Below are 12,771 nucleotides of genomic sequence, written 5' to 3'. Positions count from 1 at the left end.
TTCTTTATAATGTTGCTTTCATACAAACATTATTGTGGCAACACTAAAAAAACAAGCATTGGCAAATCAGTAGGTCTGTTGTTGACTGCAGCCCTTTGACTTGCCCGTGCTTTTTTGTTTTGTCATGCTTTTTGTAAAACTTTGCTGCTGGATATTCTGGGCCCCAGCCAATTAAAAAGAAAACCTGAAAAGAAAAAATGATTTGCTTGATGTCAAAGAGCACACATTGCTACAGTAGTCTCTAGCACTGAAGAACAAATCACTTACCTTAGGTAATGCCTATCTGGTAGAGACTCTATCTAGCTTCTGATTTATTCCGTGGGCATCGTTGGGTGGAGTCGATCGGCTTTGTGTGGCGTCGTCCGTGCTGGATGTGACATGCACCATGCCTAGGGATAATTTTACAGTAGGGAATCTGCTGCTAGAAATCCCTTTCGGATAGAGATGTGTTCCTTGGAAAAGAGCAGAATGGTATTACTCACAGTAAAGTTAGCCAATGGGTGGAGTGGGCTGTCCGATTGTTCATATTGTATTCTGTAGTTGGCAGGAGGAAAATGCAAATGAGAAAGTAACAGACCAATGAATGAAGAGGGCTTGGTGAAACACCCTATAAGAAAGTATTTTATATTTTATGTGTGTGTCTCTGTGTGTACACACACACACATACATATTAACTTTAAAAGTTAAGTTTAAATCTAGCTTTGTATGTGTATTTATATCTTTATATTTAGGTATAGATATATACACATACCTACAAAGTTAGGTTTAAACATTGTAAGCAAACAACACTGCTTTGCAAAGAAAGGTAGTTTGTGGTTATCCAAATGTGCTGCTTTGGCTGTATTTCACTCGCCTTGGATTGCGCTTCTGTAGTAAGAAGGGCAGCTTTTCAATGTAGAGAAACTATACCTCTCTCCGAGCGTTAAGGATGTAAAACTTAGAACTGCAAGAAAAATACATTGTGTATTTGCCACTTCAACACACACTTTTACCATTAGAAACAATAGCTTTTTTGCAGGCAAATAAAAAACCGTTTTCATTTTCATAGCTGTTTCAGCAAATGATTTTGCTTCTTTAATGTACTGATGCATTAGTTTTGCCATCACTTCATTGACCGTGTCCATATTTCTGCTGTTATGAAGTTACAAAGAGTGCACCAACAAAGCAACCAATTCGAGAATAAAATTAACAATTTAAGATGCCTACCTCTGTATTGCTAGTGATATCATGAAATCATGGTCAGTAACACAGCTTTGCAGAAAACTGGTGAACTTGAAAACTTGAGGAATGCTAGTTCAAGTCCCATCGGAGTCTTTGATTTTTCTAATTTTGGAAAATAAGATATTTGTTAATTTTACCACCTCAAATTCGAAAATCTGAGGTTTCAATGGAATTGGGATATTTTGTTTTATTTATCATTGTTCTCATAGTATGTTTTCATATATGGCATTTTCCCATATAAATTTGATGGAGATTTTATTGGGTCTTTAAGTAAAATTCCCAATAAATTCTGTCAGTCACCATATATAGAATATTAAAAAATTAGCATAATTACATATGCTAAATCCCTCCAGTTGCTACCTCGATTGCTAAGAAAATTTATGTGGCAGGAGGCAACCACAGTGGGATTCACTGTGTGTTGCAAATCCACGTATGATGGTGAGGTTGGCTAGTGGACCAAAGATTCTAGTATACAGCAGAACACAACATGTAATAGATTACTGCTTCTTTGGGTCTGCATCACACCCAGCATATAGAGCTAAACTGTGAATACAGGGTGAAAAAAAAATATATATATATTTCGTTTAATGGTGGAGTAAGCGGGACTCGGTCCAAGGAGTCTTATGGTGACGACGCAACTCTCGGTATGGTGGAGGCAGTGAATGCTTGGATAATCGTAGCATATATATATATATATATATATATATATATATATATATATATATATATATATATATATATATATATATTCTACTCCTCCTTCTCCAGAAGAAAACTGCCACCTTCCAAAACAGCGGGCGTCTCGTCTCACACGGGACCTCTGGAGCCAGTCCCGACAACACTTCACCTCCCAGGCAGAAAAACTACCAGTGACGAGACTTGTGCAGACCAAAGTGTTTTATTTCTCTGTCGCCCTCGGACGCGTTTCGCCTGACCAGCAGGCTTGTTCACTGAGACTTCAATAAATAACAGGCGCCATTTAAAGAAACTCGTGCAACCAAACAGTCACGTGATTAAAACTACAGATCAACTGCTAGTGAAAACAGACTAGTAGTTTTGCATTCAATCATGATGGCTTAATACACATTCATTAGTGTTCGAACCTTTTGCATACTCATTGTAAAAATAACCTCATTTACATAATCATTTAAGCATTACACTTAATTAAGATTAGAAAAATAATCGCACAGTGCGTGTAGATTACGTCTGAAATAAGCATTGCGTAAAGGTTTGTCATTGAGCCCATAGTGGCATAGACTGATTACATCATGATAATTGCATTTCGTCATTATTTTCAGAGATCTTGCCCCAGTGGGCGTTCATGCCACTATTGTCTGTAGTACGGGCAAAGAAAGTGAAAGAAAAGGGAAGGTGAAGGTGAAAGGAAAGGGAAAGTAAAGGAAGTGAAGCTGCCCTTCTTTAAAAACATTTCATTTTTTACACAATTCACTGTACAGTGTGGAACGTATAATTGAGGTCACCACAGCTCTCCTTTCACTGACTTAACCAACATTATTAAGGCACAGACTTATAACTACAGGACAGCTGACATTTCAGATGGGGCTATACGTCATGTCACAGATGTGTGCTCAGATCTTCTTCAAGGTTCAACCCCCCCGGGGCCTTGGAATTGAGTTCAAGAATGTACCTTGATTCGAGGCGCCTTAATTATTTCAGCCTGTCTCCGCCTCTTACACTTTTTGGAACTTGGTCAATGACATAGTAGCTAAGCCCTGTTTCATCTTTATTGTGTTTGTCCTCAAAATGGCGTGCCACTGGGTAAGCCGGGTATGTATTTCGGATGGCTCGCATATGTTGTAATATGCGGATGTGAACGGGATGGATGGTGCTGCCTACGCACCTCAGGCCACAAGGGCACTGGAGCACGTATACTGCATAGTCGGTCTTACAGTCAAAAAAGCCCCTGATTTGTTTTAATCTCTTGGACAAACCTCCCTGGTATGTATTGGTGTTGACTCCCAGTTTACAGGCCTTGCACTTCGTGCATTTAATGAAGCCTGGTTTCCTTTTTAACCAGTCTGATCCTGCTCCTTTTACTTTAGATTTAGGGGGCAGCATGTTAGACACCAGCATTTGTTTTAAGGATCTGGCCTTCCTAAATGTAATGGCCGGTTTTTTAGGGACCAGATCTTGTAAAAGGGGGTCATTTGCCACGAGGTGCCAATGCCGGTTCAGAATTTTTCTTACCTCAGCGTGCTTTTTACTATAGGTGGTTATCCTTCTGGCCTGGTTTCCTTCGCTCTGCTTAGTAGTTTTTTGTGAGTGCTGGTTGAACAAAATTTCTTCCCTGCTGCGTTTCTTAGCCTTTTTAATGCAACCTTTGATGTTGTCTTGTGAATACCCTCGCTCTGAGAACCGAGTGTTGGGGGTTAGTAGTTCTTTCTCTAGGCATTCTGGGTCACTACAGTTTCTAATGGCTCTCAAGCTTTCCCCATACCGAATGCTTCTGACCAAGTTAGTTGGATGGAAACTTGTTGCATGGAGCAACGTGTTCCCTGCTGTGGGCTTCCTGTATAGGTTTGACTGAAACTTCCCATTTTTAACAAAAATAGTGAGGTCTAGGAAAGTCAGAGATGTGGCACTGATGTTACTTGTAAACTTTAAATTAAGATTGTTGTTCTGAAGTTTATCAATAAAGTTTTGTGCACGGAGTTCCGAACCTTTCCATATGACGAACAGGTCGTCAATATACCTGCTCCAGTGGAGGATGTTCTCTCCCCACTCTTTGTGGAAATCCGCTTGGACCACCTGCTCCTCCCACCAGCCCATATGCAAATTAGCATAGCTGGGGGCGAAGCAGGTGCCCATCGCGGTCCCACACACCTGTTTGTACAGAGTGGATTCAAACAGGAAATAGTTGCAGTTCAGACAAGTCATAATCATGGTCAGAATCATTTGTGTATGGAGCCATAGTTTAATGGGTCTTGCCTTTAAGAAATGTTTTACTGCGCGAAGGCCGTCTTCGTGCCTTATACTTGTATAAAGCGTAGAGACGTCAATCGTCACTAGTAAAAGATCTAGTTCCCAAGGAATGTCATAGATTTTTCTTAGAAAGTCGCTTGAGTCTTGGGTAAAAGAGGGAAGTAGTTTAACCAAGGGAAACAAAAAGGAGTCAACAAATTTCGACGTGCTTTCCAAACCTCCACCTATTGCCGAAATAATAGGGCGGCCTGGTGGATTGGCCACATCTTTATGCACCTTCGGTATAAGGTAAAACACTGGGGTAGTTGGATTACTGATTTTCAGAAACTTGAGTTCCTCTGAGGATAGAAGGCCCTGTTGATACCAATCTTGTAGTTGGTAATTGTAAAGCTCGAATTGTTGCTGCATAGCAAGCTCTGTTGTTTTGATGTAATTCGAGCGATTGTTAAGCTGTTTGTGTGCCTCCGCTAAATATTGGCCCCTATCCCAGAGAACAACATTCCCACCTTTATCGGCATTTCTCACTATACAGTTGTGGTCAGATTTAAGTTTAGTGATTAAAGCCGAAAAGTCTTTTTCTTGTTTACTGAAATTTTTATGTTTTACACTTGTGCATTTTTCAAGATTTTTTAAGTCATTGACAACCAGTTCGTGAAAAATGTCCACAGTATCCCGGATACCCAAAGTGGTGAATTTTGAACTGGGTCGAAAGTTTGTAGGCACTGATTTGTTGATGTGCAGATCTTGTTCCTCAGCAATCATAGCTGCTTGACTACTAGTAGCTTCACGAAATTCCTCCTGGTCAGGTATTATAGTTTGCATTTGTGTGTCCATTTCAAGACTGACTTCCATCTCGTTTCCTCTAAGGTTGAGTAACAAATCCATAGCGCCTACAGAGAGATTGTCTTCAGTAGAGGAGGATTGGGTTTCAATTGAGGCTTTTTTGGGGTGTTTGTTTTGGGCAAAGAATTTTTTCAGTTTCAGGTTTCTCACGTATTTAAATGTGTCGACTCGAGTTTCCACATAATTGAACTCTGCCGGTGGGCAGAACGAGAGACCGAGTTGCAGGACCTTCTCTTCATTTGGTGTCAACACAGTTTTCGTTAGGTTCAGGATCGTGTTGTTATGCTCTGCTCCTTGAGCTTTTACTTCTTGGTTTTGTTGGACGATGCGTTGGATTTGTTTGTTCCTTTTGAGCCGCCTGCTCCTTTGCCTCTTCCTTTTTGATTGTCCCCGTAATTTACTCTCCGTCTTGGTCTCAGATTGAATCTCCTCTCCTCCTCTAAAAAAGCAAATTCATCAAAGACTGTGGGAATCGGCTGCTTGCTAGACCTACTTTGCCCTTCTTCCAGATCAGTCTCGACATCTGAGCTTAAGAGGGTGCTGTCGTCGGACTGCGGGTCAGTACGTTTCTGATTGGGATTAAGGCGTTGTTTACGTATTGAATCGAACTTTTTAGCAAATGTATATATCTGGCCTCTTTCATAGTCCCTTTTGTCTCTAAGAAATTTTTCAGCTTTTCGTTCTGTTATACTTAACTCCAACTTCTTAAGACGCTCTACCATGTCCTTTTTGAATTTGCCAATAAATTCCTGGTCGGGCTCTTTGTCCAGCATCTTCAAAATTTGTTCGATTTCTGTTAGCATCTTTTCCCTATCAGATTCCGCGTATTTTATCAAAATAGCCAACATTTTACTGGAGGAATCGTGGTTGTTGTCAGCCCACTCACGTAACATGTTTGGGTCTGGTTCCTCGTAAGTAGGCGCCACCATTATCCTTAGGCCACGAGGGATCCGTTTTACTTCTAGGTAGCGTTGCAGCGATTTCTGTTCCCACCACTTGGAGAGTTCTCCGCGTTTTAGTTTTTCTAGGCGTTTCAACCTGGCCATTACATCCGATGTTTTTGCCGGTGTTTCCCTTGCTGTAGGTTTAGCGCCTACCGTCTTGGTGTCGTCAAAAATGGAGAGGGCGGTTTCCTCGCGTTCCTGAAGTTCGGAACTCAGTGCACAAAACTTTATTGATAAACTTCAGAACAACAATCTTAATTTAAAGTTTACAAGTAACATCAGTGCCACATCTCTGACTTTCCTAGACCTCACTATTTTTGTTAAAAATGGGAAGTTTCAGTCAAACCTATACAGGAAGCCCACAGCAGGGAACACGTTGCTCCATGCAACAAGTTTCCATCCAACTAACTTGGTCAGAAGCATTCCGTATGGGGAAAGCTTGAGAGCCATTAGAAACTGTAGTGACCCAGAATGCCTAGAGAAAGAACTACTAACCCTCAACACTCGGTTCTCAGAGCGAGGGTATTCACAAGACAACATCAAAAGTTGCATTAAAAAGGCTAAGAAACGCAGCAGGGAAGAAATTTTGTTGAACCAGCACACACAAAAAACTACTAAGCAGAGCGAAGGAAACCAGGCCAGAATGATAACCACCTATAGTAAAAAGCACGCTGAGGTAAGAAACATTCTGAACCGGCATTGGCACCTCGTGGCAAATGACCCCCTTTTACAAGATCTGGTCCCTAAAAAAACGGCCATTACATTTAGGAAGGCCAGATCCTTAAAACAAATGCTGGTGTCTAATATGATGCCCCCTAAAACTAAAGTAAAAGGAGCAGGATCAGACTGGTTAAAAAGGAAACCAGGCTTCATTAAATGCACGAAGTGCAAGGCCTGTAAACTGGGAGTCAACACCAATACATACCAGGGAGGTTTGTCCAAGAGATTAAAACAAATCAGGGGCTTTTTGGACTGTAAGACCGACTATGCAGTATACGTGCTCCAGTGCCCTTGTGGCCTGAGGTACGTAGGCAGCACCATCCATCCCGTTCACATCCGCATATTACAACATATGCGAGCCATCCGAAATACAGACCCGGCTTACCCAGTGGCACGCCATTTTGAGGACAAACACAATAAAGATGAAACAGGGCTTAGCTACTATGTCATTGACCAAGTTCCAAAAAGTGTAAGAGGCGGAGACAGGCTGAAATAATTAAGGCGCCTCGAATCAAGGTACATTCTTGAACTCAATTCCAAGGCCCCGGGGGGGTTGAACCTTGAAGAAGATCTGAGCACACATCTGTGACATGACGTATAGCCCCATCTGAAATGTCAGCTGTCCTGTAGTTATAAGTCTGTGCCTTAATAATGTTGGTTAAGTCAGTGAAAGGAGAGCTGTGGTGACCTCAATTATACGTTCCACACTGTACAGTGAATTGTGTAAAAAATGAAATGTTTTTAAAGAAGGGCACCTTCACTTCCTTTACTTTCCCTTTCCTTTCACCTTCACCTTCCCTTTTCTTTCACTTTCTTTGCCCGTACTACAGACAATAGTGGCATGAACGCCCACTGGGGCAAGATCTCTGAAAATAATGACGAAATGTAATTATCATGATGAAATCAGTCTATGCCCACTATGGGCTCAATGACAAACCTTTACACGATGCTTATTTCAGACGTAATCTACCCGCACTGTGCGATTATTTTTCTAATCTTAATTAAGTGTAATGCTTAAATGATTATGTAAATGAGGTTATTTTTACAATGAGTATGCAAAAGGTTCGAACACTAATGAATGTGTATTAAGCCATCATGATTGAATGCAAAACTACTAGTCTGTTTTCACTAGCAGTTGATCTGTAGTTTTAATCACGTGACTGTTTGGTTGCACGAGTTTCTTTAAATGGCGCCTGTTATTTATTGAAGTATCGGTGAACAAGCCTGCTGGTCAGGCGAAACGCGTCCGAGGGCGACAGAGAAATAAAACACTTTGGTCTGCACAAGTCTCGTCACTGGTAGTTTTTCTGCCTGGGAGGTGAAAATATATATATATATATATATATATATATATATATATATATATATATATATATATATATATATATATATATATATATATATATATATATATATATTCAAAACATAAGAGTTGCCCCTCAGAAAAGCCACACAAAGGTAGGTATTTGTTTCCGTTTATTTCAGGAGGTTGCAGTGCAGCTGGCTTGACACAAGGCATTAAAATATTCAAATCGCCTCCTTTCCACATTCGGTGTTCATCAATTCAAACATCGTGGGACTGCATTTCAGGCAGCGGGGCGTTTTAGAAGGTGTTTAATTAGCAGCACAGCGTGAGCAGGACATTTTCCTTACCCACTTAGGACTTTACGGAGTCTTAAGAGTGGCAACGCAATTCGCAACTCACTTGAGAATGATGATGTGTACTACAGATACCAGGAGGCTTTGTGAGAAGCCGACGCCCACATGGGCGGGGTATCATGACTTGAAAAGGTATGACTGCATTGCGCTCCTAAGACAAACTTACCTAAGAAGAAGTGCTTCACAGCACGAAACGCGTCGGCGATTTGAATATTTTAATGCCTTGTGTCAAGCCAGCTGGACTGCAACCTCCTGAAATAAACAGAAACAAATACCTACCTTTGTGTAGCTTTTCTGAAGGGGCAACTCTTATGTTCTGAATATATACATATATATATATATATGGCGGGACGCTGATCGTGGACGGGACGGGAGGTGCACTGACAGTACTCGGGAGACGACGGAACACTCGAGTAAGTCCCGTCTGGAGTGTGTATGCTCCCGTTTTTGACTATTATTGACCAAACGGGGCATTGAATTCAATAAGGCTCATATCTACCACCATGTCCGCCGACACGTTACAGGGGCAGTCTGAGGCAGCAAAAAACATGTTTTCCGACTCCCCGGCTGGGGATGAACTATTACTGGCAACTTCAGGGACCCCGCAAGAGGCTCATAGTAGCGCAAAAGACCTGTTCAAGGCTTTGGAGAAAGCCAGCAAAGCAGAACAGTCAAAATGGTGGGAGCACAATTCCCTCACAGGATATCTGGAGGTGGGCAGGGTCCCGCGTGGATTAAGAACAATGTTAGCACCATCCTATGACAATCCGGACCCTAGGATGCTTGTAGACTGGGCAGAATGTAATCTTGAGTCCTCCAAGCGACTAATGGCCATCCTCGTTGAATACGCGGAAAATGATAGAGCGATGCTGCTCTTAGAAAGGGAAAGGCTGAATGGTGAAATAGACAAATTACCGAATACCCCACAGATTACTAAGTACCGAGATGAAATGCATGTCAGATCAAAGAGAGAGGAAGATATAATCAAGAGGTGTAAAACGTATAAGTTCCAAAGAGATCGTTTGGACTACGAACATGGGCAAATCTTCACGTTCGCCAAAAAGTACGACCGCCTCAAGAAACCTGGCACCCCCTGCACAGGAATTGGAGGTGGTGCAGCGGGACTGATAGCAAAATCTCCATTCAGGTGCACAGGGTGCCACAGGAGGCAAGGCATCAACGCCAAACGCGCAGCCAGGAGGAAACGCAACAAACAACGCAGGCGCGACAAACAAAACAAAAACGAAACGCAATCAATGGAATCGCCGTTAGCTGCCATAGGCAATACCAACACTGAACCCCCTACGGTAATTAATCTCACCGATCATCCCTTGACCACTAAAGAAACTTCAATATTGGTGCTAGGTCTATCATACAGCGCAAAAACTAACTTTGGCTATGCAGATACCAAAATAGAGCTTTTCAAATATGTTCGAAAACTGAAGTTGCGCAAATACCACAGTTTACATCGAAATGTTTAACTTCCCAGGGTGGCTGTACCAAGTTCACAGCACTCTCCTTCGCCAGCTCGAGATGAGAGCCTCCTAACTGCGTTAGTTGAGATGCAAACTGAATCAATAATACCACAATTTGGCCCGGGCCCTATATGCTTCTTGAACGTAGACTTTTTTTAAGAGATGGCAGGCTGGAAACCAAGCTGCACAGAAAATCAACAGCTGGTAACAGCGTTCTCCATTCAGGCAGCCATCATCCTGCCCATCTTATAAGGAGCATACCTTACGGCGAAATGCTCCGTATAAGACTGATCTGCAGCACGGAAGCAGATTGTAGAGCAGCTCAACTACAATGCAGTAACAGATTTAGACAGAGGGGCTACAACAGCGAGGTCATAAAGAGAGCTATGAACCGAGCCAATGCACACGATAGGGCATCCCTTCTATCGATAACACCAATTGGCTCAGTTACCTTACAGCCAGCAACAGGGAATGTTAAGAAGGCAGACACCCGCAAAACTGAAAGCGAAACTCGATTGATCTTCACTTTTAGTAAACAACATCGTACCAAAAGAAATATTGTTAAGCGCAACTGGTCACTCATTACGAGTGATCCAGTATCGGGCAATCAGTTTGTTGGAGCACCTTAGATAGCCTATAAGCGTGCAAGAACACTAGGCAATTGCCTGCTATCAAGCAGCCCAGAGATCCGGACCAAGGGCTCGTGGTTAGACACAAGTAAGGGATTCCTGCGTTGCTCATCTTGCAAAGCATGCAAGAATGGAGTAAGTAGAACAGAGTATTCTACGCCATTTAACAGCATACCCACCACCATCAAGTACAAACTGACGTGCCGCACCGAGTACGCAGTGTACGTGCTGGAGTGTCCCTGTGGCCTACGCTACGTAGGCAGCAAGAGGCCACAGGTGTACAAACGTATACTCCAGCACCTAAGAGCCATTACCAACGGCGACACTGCGTACCCGGTAGGCAGGCACTTTGGTGAGGCACATGACAAAAAAGCGTCAGACTTGCGGTATTTTGTTATAGACACGGTCCCACCTCAGAGAAGGGGAGAAGACCGGGATCTGTTACTGCGTTGATTAGAAACACTGCACATTATCCTACTGGATACCAAGAATCCCAATGGGCTGAATGCGGGGGAAGACTGCCACACTTACCTATGAAATATAATATGCAAACATGACAAGTGTGTCTATATATATTAACATGGTAGCTGCCTCTTCCACAATTTTAAACAAAACACATTCACATTGAAGTAACACAAGGGTTGCACGTAACTGTTTTTAGCCATTATTTATTTGCCGAATTTTCACACATGTCTGTTGGACGCATATTGCAATGTTTACAGTCCATTGGGGCATAATTAAATTAACCCAGGGTCAGTTATGAACTGTGATAAGAGAAAGCAATACTAGATGACTTACACCATCTAGAGTACAGTACAGGATAAGCTGCGAAAGAATGATTTTATTTCTTAGTGCGACTATATATTTATATTTTGATAATTTTTATATTCAACAAATATTTATTTGAACTATTTGTATAGTATGTATTTATATTGAAATAATTGCACGGTGCTTTTCTGTTATCTGCTGCTTTAGGTGTATATAGATGAATTTAGTCAAATAGATGTATGTATTTATATTTATGTATTTATTTATATCTATTGTATATCACAACATTGATTGTTGAACATCGTACCGCAGTTCATGAGATCTTTTGACCACCAAGGGTTAACTAAAGACAATAGTGCGTAACTGCATTTAAGCAGTTAGGTATCAATAACAGTATGTTTTTTATGTTCATTGTCATTTGGCACGTAATTATTGGCTGTGAGTACTTTAAATGGAGCACATCCGCCCCAAGACGTTGTCATGTGATCAAGATGCTTCGGGCACCGAAACGAGTCGTGGTGGAGTGGTGGTGAGCTAAATAAATCACTAAACACTATACCTGGGTTTGCCTCGTCTTCTTCTGCTGCCGGACCGCTGCAGGACGTCACTATGCTGAATATGTATATATATATTTTTTTTAATTCTCTTCCGTGTCTTGGAACAGCCGCCGCACTCCTAACCAACAGGTGCGTCGTGGGAAAGGACCGCCCAAGCTCGGTCCATAACATCAACACCTCTCCCCATTCACAAAGTACGGGTCCACGATGCTGTGTGCTGGCCACAAAATTCTTTAAAATTCTTTAATGGTACAGCTGCAAAGGACGCGTTTCGCCAGCACAGCCGGCTTGTTCACCAATAGTTTCACCATTTGTTAAACGGCCATTTTAAACACCGTGTTTGGTCACCTAGTCACGTGATGTGACTACAAATACAATGTGCACAAAGAAAGACTAGTAGTTCAGTTCATCAACCTCAGTTACAACGTCTGTTTTTTACCATTGTAGAATACAATCACTGTAAAACCATGCAAGTACTGGGTACTTGCGTCCTTTTCAGCTGTGCCATTAAGAATTTTGTGGCCAGCACACAGCATCGTGGACCCGTACTTTGTGAATTGGGAGAGGTGTGTGTATATATATATATATATATATATATATATATATATATATATATATATATATATATATATATATATATATATATATATATATATATATATATATAATATATATACTCCTACTTATTTATAAAGCAAGCTGCGTTGCAATTGCTACATATGGGGCGGGAATCTGGGCGTATATTAATGCGACTATCCTTCAAGTAATATTAAATAAATTCCTAAGATATTTGCTCTCAGTTCAGGACAGTGTGTCCACTTTTAATTGTCATACTGAAATTGGACTGCTGTGCTTGGAAGATATCATCAAGGTACAGCCGGTTCTTTTGTGACACAGGGTTTGGTCCACAGAGGAATGTTCTTTTAATTGTCTCATTCTGAGGGACGCTATAAATCTTGATTGTGTCCACAAGGTGAGATGGTTACAGTATATTAAGACATTCCTTGGGAAT

At 41.6% G+C, this 12,771-nt stretch overlaps 1 protein-coding gene across 1 annotated transcript in view; it reads left to right on the top strand.

Moving 5' to 3' along the window:
• The window catches only part of GUSB (glucuronidase beta), a 240,522-nt gene that overhangs the window by 67,268 nt on the left and 160,483 nt on the right, over positions 1-12,771 (top strand). The window lies entirely within an intron of this gene.

Source organism: Lissotriton vulgaris, chromosome 2_1 (genome assembly GCF_964263255.1).
Source record: "Lissotriton vulgaris chromosome 2_1, aLisVul1.2, whole genome shotgun sequence".
NCBI lineage: Eukaryota > Metazoa > Chordata > Amphibia > Caudata > Salamandridae > Lissotriton > Lissotriton vulgaris.
This window is presented reverse-complemented; position numbering and strand designations above follow the sequence as displayed.